Below are 20314 nucleotides of genomic sequence, written 5' to 3'. Positions count from 1 at the left end.
CTTTTGGATGTTATCAAATGGCTTTTACGTGTGAATTTATATGATTATGTAGTTCTTATTTTCCACTTTATTTATATTGTAATTGTATTGATTATGTGTCTCAAGTTTCACCATCCCTGCACACCTGGTAAAAATCCTACCTTGTCATCCCATCATTCATATATCATTGAGTTCTATTAGTCAGGGTTTTGCTGCAAGTTTTTGCATTTACATTCATAGGGGATATTAGGCTGTGATTTTATATTCTGGTGACAACCTTGCCTGACTTCAGTATCAGTGTTATGCTCACTTTATAAGATGAATTTTGGAATTTGCTGTCCTTTTCTATGTTCTGGAATAGTTTTTGTAGAATTAGCATCAACTCCAGTCAAACTATCAGGTTGTGGACTTAAAAGAAAAGCTTATTAATGAACTAATCTGGTTTCTGTTTTTTATAGATCCGATGAGATTTTCTATAACAGTCTGTATTAATGAATTAGTCGGTATTAATTAATTATGTAGGTAGCATGTGTGTTGTAGCCAATTAATATGGCCCTTCTAGCCATAGTTCCTTATGTGATATATTATAGTTCTGGACTCTATGCCTGTGACTATCATCCCACTGAGGGGGTGTTATCACCTGTATCAATGGACAGGATTAGGGTGGGATCAAGACCTGACTTTAATAGAAGGTGTGAACCAACTCGTATGCTTTTCCTTGGGGTCATCTTTAAGACTAATTTTCCACATAGTGTGACTTAAAGACACCAAATTTTGCTTTCATTTGATGAAAATGCATTCTGGTCCTACTGTACAGTTCTTCCACAAATCACCCAGAAACCTCTTTTTCCTACTAAAGTGCAGAAGAAGAAAAAACTCTGCTGTGACTTTTGATGTTTTTGAGCATCTGGCTCTCGACCCTGAATTTGGCTCACCTCTACCTGACCTTCAAATTTGGGACTTAAGAGCACCCACCAACGCATGAGGCACTTCCTTAACATTTTGTGCTTTTCTGAGGGATGTCACAGGAATCATAGAACCCAGAGAGGTGAGGCAATGCACTTGAGGTAGGAGCAGCGGGATCGTGTTGCATAATAGCATCTTGGAAGTGTGGAACATTTGGGACATCTTTAATCTCCAATTCCTTGGGACTATTCTGGCAATAGTTCTGCTAAAGTAATGATTACCACAATGTGTTTCTAATAATCGGTCCATTTCATTTAATTTTTCAATTTTTTGGAATCCAGTCTTTCACAGAATCGTGTGTCTGCCTTTTTATTTCATTAGAAGACCACCCCTTTAACCTAGTTACAGTCTGGATATAATTAAGAGAAATCGTTTAGAGTGCTATTCACTCTTAGTAGACTCACAAGTTATACTGTTAGTATAGATTGACAGCATGTGGAAGCTGACTCATTTCTACTGCTGGATCCGGATCCTGAATCTGCTTTGTCAACCTCCTGTTACAGAGAGCCCAGCAGCCATCAGCAGTCTCCCGACCTTACAGTCATTTCACTGACCTCAGATTCGTTGAACTCTGCATCCACTCATCTGTGATCGTCTGGCTTTATCTTCCTGCACCCTGTTCATCAGCTATAGTAGCTACAGGAGTCAGGAGAAACCTTCAGCTTTCACCTAACTGGGACTGAACTGGACTTGCCCCCTTCTCAAACTGTGTGAGACAGTTCTTCATGTAGATGTCTTTGTAGATACACGCACATACAAATGTCACTGGTTTTGCTGCTCTAGAGCACTCAGTGTAACACATGGGGCACGGTAGATCACCCCACTCCACACCTTTCCTGTCTGCATCTCCACACAACCTCTGGTGTGTGGAGGTTTCCGTTTATTTGGCTTTTACCTTGTCTTCTAAAATAAATGTCAATATCTTTGTTTCCCCAGGGAAGCCAGTCTAACACTGGAGAAGCACTTCATGCTTGGTAGAGGGGCAGTAAAAAGGAGGAAAGCCCTCTAGAAGATGGATCAACCCAGTGGGCTGCAATGACGGGCTCTCGAGCAGGGCCAGGTGTGAGGCTGGAGGAGGCCCAGACAGTTTTCATTCTGAGCACATAGTGGAGCTACGGGTTGAAACGGACTTGATGGCACCTCACAAGAACAGCATGAAAACATTGACCCAAACGAAACAGCAGGATATGCTTGTGACCCAAACAGATGAAAGGATATGATTTGAAGCATCATGGTCATTGGTAACAATGACAACTTTGATTAGGTCTCATTAGATGATTCCAAAGTAAATTAATAGTGGCTTTTAGTTTTGTGGAGAAATTGATATATGTAAACTGGGCATGCAAAAACATTTTGCTGTTATCCTTAACTACCACTACCTCTAGTTAACTATACTCCCTCATGTCAATTTTGTTGTGCAGTGACTCCATAGGATAAAACAGAGCTGCCTCTGTGGTTTCCTGAGACTGTAAATCTTCACAGGAATAGGAAGCCTCATCTTTCTCCTACAGAGTGACTGGTGGTTTTGAAATGCTGACCTTTTCATTAGCAGCCCAACCTGTAACTCACTCTATCACCAGGGCTCATTGTAATTAACTATATAGATAATACATGAAAAAGCAATTTTTACCGAGACACTTCAACATTTTACAGAATCAATCTCTCTGTGTCTTTGTCTCTCTCTAGTGCCACACTCCTTAATGGTGCTATCTGATGCGGTCTGCAACTCCTTACACCCCCCCCCCCCAGTGATGCAACCGTCCTGGGTTTCCATTATCCATGTGGACAGCACACATACCTTCACAAAGGAGAAAACATGGTGGACTGCCACCACACGTGTTTCTCTTCTGTTGTAAATTGTATGTGCACTCTGAAAATAATTAAGCCTCTCGGTTACTGAAAGACACATACACTCAAGGAGCCTGTGTATTTTTGGCTAAGTCTGAACGAGGAAGGAAGACGGATGATGTGGAAATCTCCAGCAGAACTTGATGGACATGGTGGGAAGGTGGTGTTGCTGTAAAACATGGGCAGAGCAAGTTCTGAAGTTACGTTCCAAGGGGAGAAACAGGAAATGGGGAGCTTTGCATTTGCTTTCCTCATGGGTCACAGAGACGGAGGTTTGGCCGCCTCTCAGGAAGAGGCCAGCAGGAGTTTTTCACAAATCACTGAAATTGGGAGCCAATGGCCTTTCCACAGCTTGCCTTCCGCACTGGGAAACATCCAGGTAGTCCTTGGGGTCTGCTCAGGCTTTGGTAATGCAAGAAGGGAGCACACAGCAGGGACGCACTTTCTCTGAGAGAGGCTGGCAGGCACAATGCATACCCACGGGTAAGTGTGAGACCGCAAGCTCTCTACTTCAGATCTGTCCTGGAGATCTTGTGAGAGAGACCTTGGGGACAGAGCATTCGGGAGATGGGGTCCTGGTGGGCTCTGAGAGGGGCCTGGAGCTGTACATGTGAGGGCAAGGGTGAAGAGCCAACAATATTGGGACCTGGATGCTAACAGTTTCCTGTTTTTCAGCCTCTGGCTGTGTGAGTCTGGGAAATTTTGAGTTACACTTGGCCACATGGAGATTTAGGCTTCCCAAAGGAATTTCAGAGCACATGTCCCAAAGTAAAGCAGAAACTTTCATTTTCTGCAAGTCATGCTCCGTAGACTCTTGTTAAGCAGCCACCAGAGAAACACCCAACTGCAACGCCAGTTGCAGGGAAGCATGTTTGATCTTCCTGTGTGTGTTTGTTGAGTCTTGCAGCTATCCTGGGGTTAATACTCCCACTCTTGACTTACATTATAAGACTTTTCCCCAGCCATTTTGTACTAACAACCCGTCTGTGCACGAGGCCTGGAGCATCGGAGTGCTCTAAGTCATGCCTATCTTTATATCGAAGTCGAGAAGCATTGTCTTGTCGGACGGTGCAGACGTTGAGTTTCCCGCTTCCAGACATGTAGATCCACGTTCACTCTAAGGGACACGTGCAAATAAAGGGTCCCGTCTGACGTCCTTTTCACTTTTGATTGCAAAACAATAGAATCTTTTTGTAAGGCTCAATGCAGGGGGTGCCGGTTGCTGCAAGTGGATTCCACCTCATAAAACTGCCCCATAGTGTTTTCTGGGTAGGAGTTCTATCCTAGTGTGGAAGAGTAGGTTCTATTGGCCAAGCTTTCAGCTAGCAGCAGAATAAAAACAGTCTGAATCATTTAAGGACCTGGCAAGGTTACACGTTGAAAAGAATCTTCGGTTAAATAGTCATCCACGTTCCTTTCCATCATGAAAACTCATGCTTGATGCAGAGCGTGAATCTCTACCCTCACTACACATTCTGCACGTCTCTCCCTCTTTCTGTCTCCTCATTCCCACTTACTTGGAATGGCTCTTTCTGGAAGCCTATATGGCCCACGGCGATGTATGTCAAGGTGAGCGAGGCTGTCCTTTGCTCTCGTTCACAGATGTCTTCTACAACTCGTGCTTGTTAGTTTCCTGCGTGCTCTCAACATCAGTCTCCCAGTCATGAGGAGAGAGTGGTTCTGGGTCTCTTCTGAGGCACAGCTGGGCCAGGCTTTGAGCTACTTAATTGCCATTTGATTCCATGCTGAGAATCTCTTATTCCAAGCCCAGCAACTAGGTTAAATCTCTAAGTCTTGCTACTAAAAAATCATAAAATATATATGCTCAACAACAATATCAAAAATAGGAAGCTATTTCTGAATATATCTTCAACCCAGGTCTATAAGCTTCTAGAAGTGCTTTTTTGTTGTTGTTGTTGTTTTCCATCTCCGTAGGGCTTCTCCAAGGAGTTCCACACCCTTGATTTACACCAGACAAAACTGCTACTGGGCACCTGGAGGGACTCAGTGTGTAGTCCCTTTCCATGCTCTCTGTGTTTCGGGGACAACAAGAAGCCTGGAGGGAAAATCTGAACGGAAGGGGGGTGGGGTAACGTTTCTCAATAAATTCTTCACAGGGCGGCTCTAGCTGTTCTTGGAGAGGGGGCGGGTAGTGATGAGGAAATGTCCCCAAAACAAATTTCCTGGCCCATTTCTCACCCAGACAGTGTTACATTTTCGTGAAATTTATCTCCAAATTGAACTCTTGAATTGTAGGATATGCAAACGATGTGCCAATAAAGCAGCCGGGGGACACTTATTTCTAAATAGCCCTCATGATTATATTGTACTTGACAAGAAAATACCTCAATATTAGCCCTTGGGAATGCTGCCTCTCCGCCCACTGACAGTTGCCATAACCGCCCGAGCTGACCTCTCTGCCTTGAAGTGAACTGGCTCAGCGGATCTGCTTGGAAGGTGCTGTTTTGATTAAACGTTTTTTGGATTTTTTTTTGAGGTTCCCTAAGGAGACTTGGCAGATGACTGCTAAGAGAGCCTTTCCGCTGCACACACTGGTGTGGGGACCATTTGTTTGGAGCAGATCCAAGCTTGTAGGGCCTGTGAGTCAGATTCCGCTTAATGGAAGTTAGTTGCATGAGTTGAGAAGAGATGAGTTGTTGAGTTATATGAACTGGAACTTCTCTTGGTATTTGAGTATATATTTTAATTACCAGAAGAATCTCTGGGGATTGTGTTAAGACACAGATTCTGATTCACTATAGATGACTGAAAATGCAAACTCTCAGTGAGGAATAGAACCCAAGGAACCAATTCAAAGCTCTGGAACTGTGAAATGCAGTCCGAAGGGCAATTTACCAGGAGGTGGAGTTAATGTTCCCATTTGTAGCTCACTTCTCAAAGGCTGAAGCCATGGGTGTGCCCATAACACGACCAGGTTCCCATGCTCCCAGAAACCTGGGCCTGCCTGGGCCATAAACTCGGACAGCTATGGAAATGCCATGCATTCCAAGGTCTGTCTGTCTTGCCTGGCTGTGGATTATGAAATGTCTGCCCAAGGCTGGCTTCAATCATGCACTTCCGCCAAACGGGTCCTATCTTGGTCCTTAGAAAGACCACATACACCCCCAACTGTCACAGGAACTCTCCAAAGCTGTAACATAGCTATCCACCCCCATCCTTCTTCTAAGCTCTAATTCCACTTGCACATTCCCTGCGAGTGCTTTGCTTAGCACGGCACCCACAGGGAGCCTATCTTTCTTTCTGTCTGTCCCATTTCAAAATCTTGACATTTCGCATCTTGTTTGATGACTTTTATTTTCACGCGTGAACTTTCGCGTAGTCATGCTTGTCGACATGTGGATACTCATTATTTTCACGGGTAAATTATAAAAACGCTGGCTGATAGGGTCCTATCTGGAGTTTCAAATGAACTTTAAAATCTCATACTGTTGGTCAGGGCTCTCGGCATGACTTTGGACACAGAGTAGGTACAACCACCATCCACTTTCCATCCACCGCAAGAGAATAATGGCAGAGAGTTTTGTTCCTTGGGGGATAGCCAAGGAGTGTAATTCCTGCCCCCACACTCCAGGGCCCAGATTCTCCAAATTATTTTTACTGTATTTCTAACTGAAAGGTTGGTGGTTCAAATTGTGCCACAGGAATAAAGATGAGGCTTTCCGTTTCCATGAAGATTTACAGCCTTGGCAAAGCTTTGCTGAAGCTGTGCTCTGTCCTGCAGGGACTGAGTTGGCGTTGGAGTGGGAATCAAGTAGATGGCAGTAGTGTTTTGTTTTTGCCTTGCATGTTTTTGTCTGTTTTAATTCCACATGAGGCAAATAGATCAAATTTGTTTGATTATAGTATGTTAATTGATTCTTTCAACAATGTGCCAAATATGGTTGTATCGTTAATGATTTGCAGAATTTTGATGATAGACTTGACTAATTCTTTTAACATTTTTATTAACATATAATATCGATATCATCCCATTCAATAGTTTAATCAGATTAAAAATAGTTGGTAAGTCATCTTCACAATTAATTTTAGAATTTTTTCTTCTCTCTCATAATCATTGTTCTCAGTTCTCCATTTCTCCCAAACTTCCCGTCATGACTCTAAGAAACTATTAGTCCAGCTATTATCTCTACAGATTTACCTGTTCTGGGTTTCATATACAGTAAATTATATACAACAAAACAAAATACTCAAAGAAAACAACAACAAAAATGACCAAATAAAACAGAGATAAGCTTCTATCTAAAAAAATAGTAAATATTAAATTAAATGGCAAAAGAATTGAAATGGCTCAAAAGGGAGATTAAAAGATAACCTACCAACATATGCACTAATCCACTTCACGACGCACTGCGTCTGAGAGTAAGGCTACTCCCACCCCTGGTCAGTGCTCAGAGTGTATTCTCAGAGATTTCATTCATGTGAGGACCTTGCAAATGGATTTGGGGTACTCACTGTCAGCCATGTCTTTCTGCAAACCGAGTTGTCAGAGTTTAAGCTCTAAAACTGCTCTCTCCTCCAGATTTAGAGTTTATACTTTACAATCCTTGGGTAACACGGGCTACTGTGCTTCTTGCATGTGGACTTAACTGACACCTCACTTATTTTAAGATGGCTGCTTGCTTGAAGACAAGTCTTTTAGATCCAAGACATTTCTTTCTAATAACTGAGCACCATCTGATTTCTCCATCATACTTTGCTATTGCTCCTATATCTTCAGAGATATCTCTATCAGGGTAGCTATTGAGCTGGGCTTGTTATAAGAACTAACTGATTTTAGATTAGGGCTACAATTAGGTGGGAGCTCAAAAATCCATTTACATATTTGTAAGCCAAAAATCAAACTCACTACCATCTTGTCATTGCTGACTCATATTGACTCATTATGGGTTTCCAATACCATTTTTAGGGAGTAGAAAGCCCAGTCTTTTTTCCAAGAGCTGCTGGTGGTTTTGAACTCCCAACCATGCGGATTGCAGCCCAATGTGTTACCACTGCACCACCAGGGCTCCCGTTTACATATCTACAGTTTATATATATTTCTGGTTCCCTTTAGAGACATCACTATATTTTTCTGGATAACATTATAAAGTATCCCCATGTCCTTGGTAATTTATTGATGTTTTTTGTTAAGTGGCTTTGAGTTGCTTTCAACCAACCCAAACTATCTTATGCACAAGAGAATGAAACACTACCTGGCCTTGCACCATCCTTACAACTGTACCTGTGCTGGAAGCCATTGTTGTAGCCACTATGTCACTCCAGCTTCTCCTTTTCCATTGCCCGTCTAGTTAACCAAGCATGATATCCTTCACCAAGGAGTGCTCTCTCCTCACAACATGTCCAAAGAATGTAAAACAAAATCTCTTCAGACTTGCTTCTAAGAAACATTCTGGATGTACTTCTTCCAGATTGGTTTGTTCTTTTAGCAGTCCATGGTGCCTTCAAGTCTTCCCAAGCACAATTCAAATGCACCTATTCCCCTTAAGTCTTCTTTATTCAATGCCCAGCTTTCCCATGCATATGCGACAATTGAAAATACCCTGGCTTCAGTCAGGGGCCCTTTGGTCCTCAAAATGACATCCTTGCTTTTCAATATTCTGAAGAGATCTTGTGCAGCACATTTATCCAATGCAACATGTCTTTTGATCTCTTGACTGCTGCTTCCCTGAGCATTGCTTAAGCTTTCAAGCAAGACAAAATCCTTGAAACATGCCATCTTTTCTCCATGTATCATGGTGTTACTTATTGATACATACTTATTGTTACTTACTTATTGTAAGGATTTGGATCTCTTGACACTTAATTATAATCCATATTGAAGCCTGGGATTTTTTTAATCTGCATCAGCAAATGCTTCAAGTCCTCCACACTCTCAGCAAAGAAAGTTGTGTCATCTGCATATCACAGGTTGTTGAAATGCCTTTGTCCAATTCTGATGCTGCATTCTTCTTCATATCCTGAAGAAATCAATTATACCACCCATGTTGCTGATTGTTTTATCAATTTCCCAGTGGTATCGAATTTAAATCACTGTTGAGAAAAGGAAAGTATACATGTAGGGGCAGTTTTATAGCCTAAAATGCCTGGACAATTGTCACCCGCTTCTCACACTAGCACACTTCAGCCTTAAGCTCAAGGGAGCATTTCGGCACTTAAATATGCTACAGGTGAGTCTAAGATAAGAACCCAATAAAAGATTTAGCTTCCAATGTTCACTTCATAGGATTATAAAAAAGAATCCTTACAGTTTTGAAACTCAGCCTCAAAAAATTTGTGGGAAAGACTCCATTCTCTTTTAATTTAATCATGTGTGTGTGTATGTGTGTGCATGTGTATGCATGTGTGTGCAGGCGTGTGTATGCACAGTGGGCTAGGCATTGGGCTGCCAACCTTGAGATAATGTTTCAAACTCTTCAACCACTCCTGAGAAAGATACTACTATCTGCTCTTGTACAGCTGTCCCGCTCTGAAAACCCTACATAGAGTTGTTATGAAAATGTTCTCAAAATCAACTACATGGGAGTATGTTTGTTGGGGTTTCAATAACTATTATTTAAAAAACAATACTACTGTCATCAAGTCAATTCTGGCAACCCTGGGTGTCAGACGATCACTGTGCTCCATAGGATTTCAATCCTACTTTTCCTGAAGCAGCAGACAGCCAAACTTTTCTTCTCAGGTACCTCTGAGTGAATTCCAATCTTCTGTCTTTCTGTTAGCAGATGAAGACATTTTCCATTGCATTATCTGTGGCGCACACACACACACACACACACACACACACACACACACGCACATTGAGAAACTTAACAGTTTATTATAAATGCCTAGGTTTCCTAAATCTAACAATTTATAAAACACAAACATTTCTTGAATCCATTTTCTATTGTAGGCTTTCTGAATATTAAAAAAATGAAAATGTCAAAATCCATGAATCTGAAGAAATAAATCCAGGTAGGTGAGAAATTTTCATCTTGGCTTTCTTCCAGCATATTTCATGTTTGCTTATCAGTGTTTGCATTATAATCCAAGAGCATTAATGCTACACCCTAAAGTCTTTTTTTTTTCACGTCCAGGGAAGCAGCTTAATTCACAGATAGCTATTATCATTAACCTGGGTGCTTTAAAAAATCATGGTCCTGGTGGGAATATAAATTTACACAACTGCTTTGAAAAACTATTTATCAGTATCTAGTAAAGCATACCCTATGGACTAGTAATTCTCTTTTTAGTTATGTACTTAGTGGAAATTGACATATGTGTTTACCAAAAGACCAGAACTAGAAGATTCACGACAGCTCTCCTAATAATACTATAAGTTGGGTTTTTCAGTATTCTATCTACAGTTGAATAGATGAATAAATTGTAGTAATGGGATACTACGAAGGCATAAGGATAACATAACCATATCTACACAAACAACATAGCTGAATCTCTCAGACATCGCATTATACCAAAAAAAGCAGGCACAAAAGAGTGGACACTATATTACTCAATTTATATAAAATTCAAATAAGGTAGATTTACCTGTTCTGTAAGAAATGAGAAGAGTCACTAGCTACAGGGTAGTCAGGTGCTAACTTAAGGGAAGAGAAAGACAATGTACATTCAGAGGGAGGATGGTAAAATTAATGGAGCTAGGGGAAGCCTTTGGGTGGTTCGCAAGGGTTAAAAGTAACCAAGGAAGATACTGTTATATGCACAATCCTGACATAATGGAGATCTATGAGCATATAGGTATACAAGCAGGCTGAACAGTTGTGGGATACAATATGCCTATGAATATAGAGATATTTGACAGAAGATATTTGTATATGTATATTTACCTTTGCTACAAATATAAGCATGGATGTTGGGAAGCTAGACGTGAGATTAGGCTATGGACACTTCTTCAACATCAGCAAACTCCTGGTGGGAATGAGCCATTGGACCTGGGGGATCGGGTCCATAGTCTCAGGGAATATCAAAGTCTACAGCATAATAGTGCTCATTAAGACAATGTTCTACAACTTATTTGGCTGATCAAGAATTTTAAAAGCTCATGAGGATCCAGCTAAGGAGTTACAACTGTTTTTCTCTCCCTAACGTGCAGAAAGAATGCTGAAAATGGAATAAACGATGACAACAATGGGTACAATGGACTAATGGGCCATACAAATGTTCACTTCTACAACCCCGAGACCAGAACTAGATGGTACTTGGTTACTTCTACCAACCACTCTGAAAGGGATCACATCTAAGGTTCTGGATAGATATAGTAGGAGAAAAAATATGAACAAAACTCAAAATCATAAACAGACCAGGCATACTGGTCAGATAGAGACAGGTGAGACCCCCTAAACGATGGTCCTTGGTACTCCCTCAGATCTGGATCTGAACTCGCTCCTGTGGTAGAATGATCAGGAGTACAGCATTTGCCCAACGACTAACTGCAGAGATTTAGGAAGGAAAGAGGAATGGAAGCCAATTCAAATGCATGGATTCCTTCTCTGGTTTCTTTCTTCAATGTCCATCTTTCACATGAATAAGAGGCGATTGAAAATACCATGGCTTGGGTCAAGTGCACCTTCATCCTCAAAGTAACATCTTGGCATTCCAATACTCTCAAGAGGTCTTATTCAGTAGATTCATCCAACGCACCACATCTTTTGATCTCCTGACTGCTTCTTGCATGAGCATTGATTGTGGATCTAAGCAAGATGGCATCCTTGACATCTTCAATCTTTTCTCCATTTAGCATGATGCTACCTACTGGCTCACTTGTGAGAATTGGGGCTTTCTTTACATGGAGTGTTAATCCATGCTGAAGGCTGCACTCCTTGATTTTCATCAGTCGGTGCTTCAAGGCCTCCTCAGTCAGAGGAGTTAGGTCAGTTAGAGGGCGTGCAAGTCACACCCTGGCTTCAAGACAGACTCTGGGGCTAACTACATGTGAGAGAAACAAGGTCAGACTTGAGTCCCATGGTCAGCTCTTCCCCACAGATACATGACAGTCTATTTTGTTACACCCCAGGGTTTTATACAGTGTCTGCAATCACGGTCCTGTTCAAATCTGGGCTCCTGTGTCCTGTGTGTCACAAGGCTCTGGCTTGGCCAACGTTGTGAAACCCAAAGTAACAGAAGTGGCATATTTTCCTTTAATAGGATTTTTAGTTTGGAATCTTCAGCTGCTTCAGCTAGGACTGATGGTTACCAGGGGAGGGAGAGAAGGAAGAATAAATGAGTAACTAGAGGGTATACACGTATTCACTGGGGTGAAGGAGAAGGCAGCATATGCTAACAGGGAGATCAGCACAAAGTGGTAAAGGCAAAGGAAGCATTGAAAGTACATTGAGATAAAAGTAACAAGAGGTAGATACAATTACACACATAAGCCTGTGATATCAGTAATAATAATAATTCATGAGTGTATGTCTATATAGAGATATAAGCAAGACAACCACAAATAGAGTTTTACAAGGATATTTCCACATATGTATTTATATTTGTTGAATATAGTAGACCCTATAAGAGAAAGAGTTATGAAAACTCCTTATCCATAAACAAAGAGCTTGAGGAAATTAGTCATTGGACCTGGGGTCTCAGCTTCCGTCTTGACGAACACCAAGGTCAACTGGCACAACATAATCCACAAAGGAGATGTTCTCCGTCCTACTCTGGCAAGTGACTGGGGTCCTGGAAGCTGTCAGCAGCCGTCTAACATGGAACCACCGGTCTCTTCCCACCCCAAGCCCAATGAAGCGTTGAGAAGAGCGAAGAAAATAAGAAATGTGTGGAAATAGCTAAAAGACAATTTGAACCCCAGCTTCCTACTTAGCTACCACCACGGACTGTTCTGAAAGGGGCACATTAGAAGGCCATAGGTAGACAGCAAGAAAAGTGCGGACCCAAACCCAAAATTGTCAAAAAGACCGGGATCACTAGTCAAATAAAGCCTGGTGGGACCCTCGAGACTAAGGTCTTTAATCTGCCAACCTCGAGTTGAACTTCATCCTTGTCTCAGTTTTCTGCCAAGCAAGATGAGCCTGTAAAGTGAATAATGCACTAGAGAATTATGTACTCATTAGAACAATCAACCTTTTCAGATAAAAAAGGCAGCCTTTGCACAGGTACGCCGTTCAGGAGGCTGGGAATCATACACTTTTAAACAATGACTAATTTGTTTGGGACCAAAATTTTTTTTCAGAATAAATCCCAGATACTTGAAGGAAGGACACCTGGAAATAATCAAGACAGGGAAGAAGAGGGAAGAGTGCTTTGCATTGTGGGAGTCGTAATTACAGTCATGAAACAAAATGTGTATCAATTATTGAATGGAAAATGATATGCTCTTTAAATTTTCTCCTAAATCACAATTGGAAAAAAAATTAAAGGCCATAAATTCCCTGCAGCTCAGCAAGTTCTTGGTGCTGTCTCCTTTAATCTCTGGTTCCTGTTAAAATCCCCTAGGGTTTTTAAGAACTTCAACCCAGGACAATCCCTGACCCTGAAGACAGCTTGGTGCACAGGTACAGATTAGCACTCTTCATAGTCCACTGGGACACTCTTAGTGTGCGTAGGGACCAGCCAGGTGTGGCCTGGGTGCCAATTTGAACAGTACAGTTCAGGGACATTAATTATGTTCACCATCGCCATTTCATCTCACTTTTTTTTCTGTGACTATTCTTGTGCTAGGAATTGCCCAGTGCAAGTAGTTAAGGTTTTATTTTGCTGGATGAAAAGTTACAAGTTCCAGTCTAGCCAAAGGAATCTTCGCAGAAAAACTTGGTGATTTACTTCTGAAAAAAAAAAATAGCCATACAAATCTCGATGGTGCAAGAGTTACAGGAAACAGAGGTTGTGTGCATAGTACTGCAATGATGAGGATCTACAAGTAGATGCACAGATAGACTTGCAAGAGAATAGGTGTGGGTGGGAGCGTGGGACCATACCTACAAATAATCTCTCTCCATTTACCTCTTAGCTGCATGGGTCTATTTACCAATAATGCAATATATCCAAGAATGTGGTGGAGCATAGAGAGGGCAAAAGAGCCCCCTGAAAAACCTACATGGCCCCATGATAGTCTAACACTCATGGTTTCACCGTAAGTCAGGATTCACTCAAGGGCAACTGATTTTATTTTATTGTTGCGCTCTCTCTCCCCCTCTCATTGTCCTTTTCTTGAGCTTTTTGTTTTCTCTCATTTCTCCGGTAGCACATTCGTCATGCCTGCCTTCTGAGTGGGCTGTGGGGCACACAGGAGTTGAAGAATCACAGCTACATCGGTCAGTATGCTGCTTCCTCAACCAACAGGCCATTGGAAGCAGTTTGTGCGTCTGTGCCTGGCTTTGCCCCATCACATCTTGGGCTGTTACTGAAAGCTGTCTTCATGGCCAGCTGAAGTGCCTCTATCCCCCTGGGAAAGGAATTCAGGCAGATGGTGAATTCCAGCATTTTGGGCTTCTGTCTTCTCAATAGAATTTTTCATGAACTTTGGAATCCCCATCATATTCTCCCAGATTTCACTTCTGATCTGCCTTATTTACTCAAATAATTCAAAACATGCCAAATGTCTCTATTACCAGTGTGTTAGTGTGTTTCAAGGAGCCATTATATTTCCATAGGATACAGTGGGTATAAAAATCCATCCTTTCGATGACAACCCACCACCTTATGGCAGGGTTGTACTAGCGTGTTTCCCGCATGGCTGTACTGGAGTACATGATCTACCTGGTATCTCAGACACCAGCAGGGTCACCCGTGATGGACGGGTCTCATAAGAGCTTGCAGGCTAAGACAAACTTTGAAATGAAACCTGGTGATATATATCTGAAAATTAGTCAAAGAAACGGTGAATTAGAGCAGTCTGATTTGCAGCGAATCACGGGGCTGATGCCGTGTTTTGTGCTGTCTGGCCTCGAGTCACCAGGAGCCTGCAGCAGATTGCAAGGCCGCTAAAAACAGCCGCGCTGCTGGGGGCCTGTGGGCAGTCACGGTGTTCATAGTCAGCATGCGAGTGCCACGTCTAAACCGGACTGGCTGCTTCCTGAGCCCATCTCGTCTCCCTTTCTTCGGACTGATAGAAAGAACTAGTTGTCCTTGCTTTTCCTGCACATGACCTTGGAGCACGCCGCCTGCTATTCTGCAGGCAGAAATACATGTGCACAAAGAGAAAGAGGTTTCCTGACGGAGGTTTTCGATCTGGCAGGCCTGCTCAGATGCGATACTGACCTCTGTGCAGGTGGCTCTTTCTCCCAGTGCAGACAATGAGACATTAGTACAAATGGAACAGGGCTTTAGACCGTCTGATAAAGCAACTGCGCTAACTAGGTGTGTTTTGCTTTCTGGGTGAAAGGTTGCGTAGGTGTTTCTGACCCAAACATTTTTGATATTCTGATAACCTGCAGATTGGAAGTGGTGCTTCTGAAAGCAATGCATTGTGGAACTGCAAAGAATGCCCCATTCAGGTTTTAAGTGGCGCCATCTGTGTGTCTCTAAACATGTGGGCGCCCTGGAAAAGCTTTGTCCCTGAGAGAAAACTTGGCTTCCCACACACTCCCTCCAACTGCAGGGATGCTGTGTGAGGTGTTTCCCCTCGTGCCCTCTACCGTGGTCCTTTGAGAGGCATTCAACAGAAGACACAAGTTCCGTCTAGTTGCCGAAACCCTGGGAATAAGTGGTTATGGCCTGATAAAGAAGGCAAAATCCCAGCTGTCAAAGCAAGATTTCCAAATTAACATGGACATAGTCCTTCCTCGTTTGCATATAAATAGGTCAAAATAATCATCAAGAGACAGGAAGATTGCTTATGTGGCCACTGATGAGAATTTTTTTTTAATGTCCATCTATCTTGCCTTTCTTATTCCTTTCAGATGTGATGAGGGTCAGAGGAAGCAAGATGGAAAAGCTGAATGCTATTACAGCGCCTGTCCCAAATCACCCACAGCTGCGTACACCATTCCAGCATTATGATAAATATTCTTCGTTTGTAATTTCTGACCTTTCAAGAGTAAATATGTATTTAAACCAAATCATATTGCCCAGCCATATGTCCCAAAGGCATATGCCTATATTTTTTAATTTTTAAATTTCAGACATAGGAATAAAAATCCATTGCAATTAGTGCTCTTGCTTCATGCCTCTGCCCTAAAAAATATCAATTTCCTTTGGTGAGGGTGTGGAGAATTTGGAACCTGCATCCACTGCTGGCGGGAATGCAAAATGACTTTGCTGCTATGGATAACCATCAGCAGTTGCATCAGAAGCTAATCACAGAGCTAATTTATAACCCAGCAACTTCAGTCCTGGACCTACATTCCCAAAGAAAGCAGGAATACAAACCCAAAGCTGCACACTAGAGTTCATTGCAGAAGTGTTATAACCAAGAGATGGAGACAACTGAAATGCCCATTAACAGATGAATGGATTAAAAAATGTATACAAATATAATACAGCCATAAAGACAAATAAAATCCTGACACATATCCCAACATAGATGAACCTTGAAAACATTATGAGAAGCCAACTAAGTCATTCACAAAAGAGCAAATTCTAGCTGATCGCACTAATAAGAAATGAGAAACACATTTATTGCTCAGAGGGTACTATGTTTCCTTGATGGTGGTGGAATAATTTGAGAAAAGGTGCTTGTTGTGAAATATATTTGTAATCACTGCTGTGGCTTTATATGTGTACAATTTGTTAAAGTGACACATGTTGTCTTATGTATATTTACCACCATAAAATGCAATGTCATATTCAAGTCAAATCATGTAGTAACTCTTAAAACCTCAAGGGGTAAAGAGCAGAGATGATATTCAATGTACAAGTGCCAATTTGTTCATTTGAAAAAGTGTAAGTATTCCCAGACAACATAAATTGCGACTTATTCTCTTTGAGTATAAATCCAGTAACCATTTTGAATAAAGAAAACAAGTCACTACCAATTTATGACAATTAGATTCTTGAGAAAAGCTAATTTTTAAAATTATAATGGTTTTGCTATTAATAGCAAATGCAGTATATCTCTTTGTCTGCATTTTAGGTTAGAAACATTTAGAATTGTTCTCCCTTGGTTAATCACAGGACCCTCGGATGTCTTTGTGAGCTCATTGGTTCAGTGCTCTGTAGAGAGCCAAATTCCCATTGAGTTGGGCTGCCCTCCCCATTAGAGCCCCATGCTCGCCCCAGCACAGTGTCTGCATTGTTCACGTCATTTGAAGCATTGCAGTGTTTAGTGTGATGCTCAGCAAGCAGCAGGCACACCCTGTTGCCAGTGACTAACACTTACCTACTTCTTGAGCTGACAAACAAAATGGAACAATGTCACACAGCCTCTCTCTGCTCTTTTTAGTCAGACTGGATGTTGGCTTGCCCCAACTAAGCCTGAAGTTTCACCTTTCACATCTATGAATAGATCTTCATTGGTTATCTTGATTAGCTCTGCCATCATTGGCAAGGCCCTAATAATTACTTTTTGCCTTGCTTTTCCTTTCTGATCTCGAAGCCTTTCCCTAGATTTCAGATGCTAGGCATCCAGGATATCCTATGACTTAGCAGATGCCTGCTTTCGTCCTGGGGTCTCACTGATGTCATTGAATTAATCATTTTAAACTAGACTCCTTTTTTCCTCTAATATCTCATTCTTGTTCTGATTCACTTCAGTGGCATATAATACTGTTTCCCTTTCCAATTCTCTTTCTATGTCCTCATATCCAATTAGCTGCCCGGCTTTTCAGCTTCTAACTGCACTGTCTTTCCAGATCAGCACTTCCTTCCCATTACCACCAGAGTCCTGGATTTCAGGACAGGACACATTCCTTCAATGAATGCTATAGTGCCCCCCACCCCCCACCGGTCACCCCCGATCCGAACCTTCTGTGTGTGTTTCTGCTGAATCGTACTTATAATTGCATCATTATTTTCAATGGCTTGCTATCACTTACCCAATTAAGTACAGAGGGTTCCTGACTGAAGGTACAGTTCCATTCCTGTGACTCTATGTGTTGCTTTCATGTAAATCAAATATTTTCCTTTGTTTTTAAGGTTTCTGCAGCCTGCTAGAGGGTAATGTAGTAACACTGAACAATGTAGCACTGATTGACAATGTAATCATCACACTAAACATATAAGAACGATAATGCCAGAAAATCACAAAGTTGTATTACTAACGATAATATATCTGGAGAGAGAGAGAGAGAGAAAGAGAGAGAGAGAGAGAGAGAGAGAGAGAGAGAGAGAGAGAGAATGACTGGCCATAAATGCTATTTGCTGTAACTCATGATTTCCTTTTTAACAATATCCAAAATTACATTTCTAAACACTTGACTCCTCAACATGCTTCCTATGCTTCAGCCATGGTCACAACCATCTGATCCATGACCAATCATGAGGATGACATGGGACCAGGCAGCATGTGGTTCCATGTGCACAGGGGTGCCAGGGGCCAGTACATCATCAGCTAGTAATCAAAAACAACAATGTTCCATCAACACACCTCCAAGATCCTTCCCCGGGGCCTTGGCCTCTGTCACTTACCTTAACTCAAGCTTCCTGTCATCTCTGCCTCTCACCTTTTTGTCTATCTTATAAGGTTATCTCAATTCATACCATTTTTCCATTTTTAAAATCCCTCATTTTTTCACTAATGTAATCACATTATCATTTGAATGGGCACAGATTTTTTTCTTTGTGTTACCCTTCACCCAAGTTCATATGTGTATGCTCTCTAGTTTGTTGTTAGTTGCTATTGAGTTGGCCCCAGAGGCATGGTGAGTGATCCTATGAATAAATGGAGCACAATTATGGCTCAGTCCTTCCCAAGTCCCATGTGACCACAGAGTCTATGCATTACTCATGTTATATACATATGGGAATCTATACTTTTAAGAAACCTCAGTGGCATTGTAGTTAAGTGCTCATCTGCTAACTAAATTGTTGGCAGTTAAAACCCACTAGCTGCTCCTTGGGAGAAAGACATCACAATTTAATTCCATACAGTTTTACATCCTTGGCAACACTGTGGGGTAGTTCTACTTTGTCTAGAGGCTCCCTCTGAGTTGGAATTGAGGGCAGTGTGTTTTGGTGCACATGCATTTTACAAGCTTTTAAATACCCTAAACCCTCGGGGCATATTCATCTCTATATGCTTTGGAAAATCTGCCTCAGTACCACGGACATAGTAGACATTCAAAACATTTGTTGAGGAAAGTTGTATTTAAGTTTAGAAAGCTTGTCTTGGTGAACTGGCTGGATGCATCATGGACCCCTAAGGCACAGGTTTCTCTGCTTTAGCAGTGTGTGTTTGATTACTTTTGCTATTTTGAGTTCTTTCCAGACTGTATACTTCACTGTGCAGGGGATAAATCTAATCTGCACAGGGACCTTCTTTTTAAAACCTGCAGCACAGACTCTCTGGACATCTCTTATGTTTTAGTTGAAATGCTTAAAAGAATATTGAATTACCTCCTTTGTTAGGTACTTACTGTTAACTCAGCGGATTTTGAACAGGAGAGAGAGCCATACCAACCTGCTGCCATCTCTGTAAGGGCATTTGAAGAAAAATCTTAAATGCTGACTGACATAGGGCAGTAGGAATGTGATAATTATCAGATAAAGGGGCATAAGCTGGCATATAATTCTAGTGCTGGAGAATCTAAAACTGACCCTGCATATTTACACACTTTGAGTTATTCTAAATTTCACATAGACCTTCAGAGATACTGCAGTCAGTGTACCCACTGTATACATTGTTGGGGTTTTTTTCTGTCCTATTCATGAGGGTAGAGTGTATCATTGTTCTCAGTCACTTTTTGTACATATGAGAAAGGTCGAGCTCCCAAGAAGTTACGTTGTAGACTATGGAATGTATTTTAGCTCACAATGACCTTATAAGACAGAGTAGAAAGACCCCATAGAGTTGCCTTGGCTGTAATCTTTTTTGGAAAGAGATTGTCGCACCGTCCCCCGTGGAGCTGCTGGAGGGTTCTCACTCTAGACCCTTCAGTTGACAGCCAAACTCCTAGACCCTTCAGTTGACAGCCAAACTCCTACCACTGTACCACCTGCACGCCTTAAAATAATTTCAGATGGGCCTACTGATCTAGCAGGTACTATCTGGAATCAATAGGGGAAAAAAGGAAAGTCGTTTTTAGAGAGATTTCCACTATGAAAAGGGTCACAATCCTGGACGTGAAGACTGGGATTTTTAGAGATTCAAAACAGCTTTGGTCGATCAACCTCCTGTAGTCAAAGCCAACTGAGAAAGCAACACTGTCCTCCCACATGGCACATTTCTGAGGATGTGCCTGAGAATGAACTCGGGAAATGAAGGTTGTTTTCAGAAAGTGCAGTGCAGACCCTATGGACTGAGAAATGCAGGGTAATGGCAGCCAGATAACAAGCACAGGAAGATACCATCAGAAACTAAGAGGGGAATCCTGTATTCCCTGGAAACAAGAAAAACAACTTAAATTATAAGTATGCCACGTTTATTAAAATGGGAGATCAATAAAACATG

This window comes from Tenrec ecaudatus, chromosome 13 (genome assembly GCF_050624435.1).
Source record: "Tenrec ecaudatus isolate mTenEca1 chromosome 13, mTenEca1.hap1, whole genome shotgun sequence".
NCBI classification, from domain to species: Eukaryota; Metazoa; Chordata; class Mammalia; order Afrosoricida; family Tenrecidae; genus Tenrec; species Tenrec ecaudatus.
The sequence above is the reverse complement of the archived record's forward strand: the minus strand, read 5'-3'. Positions refer to the sequence as shown.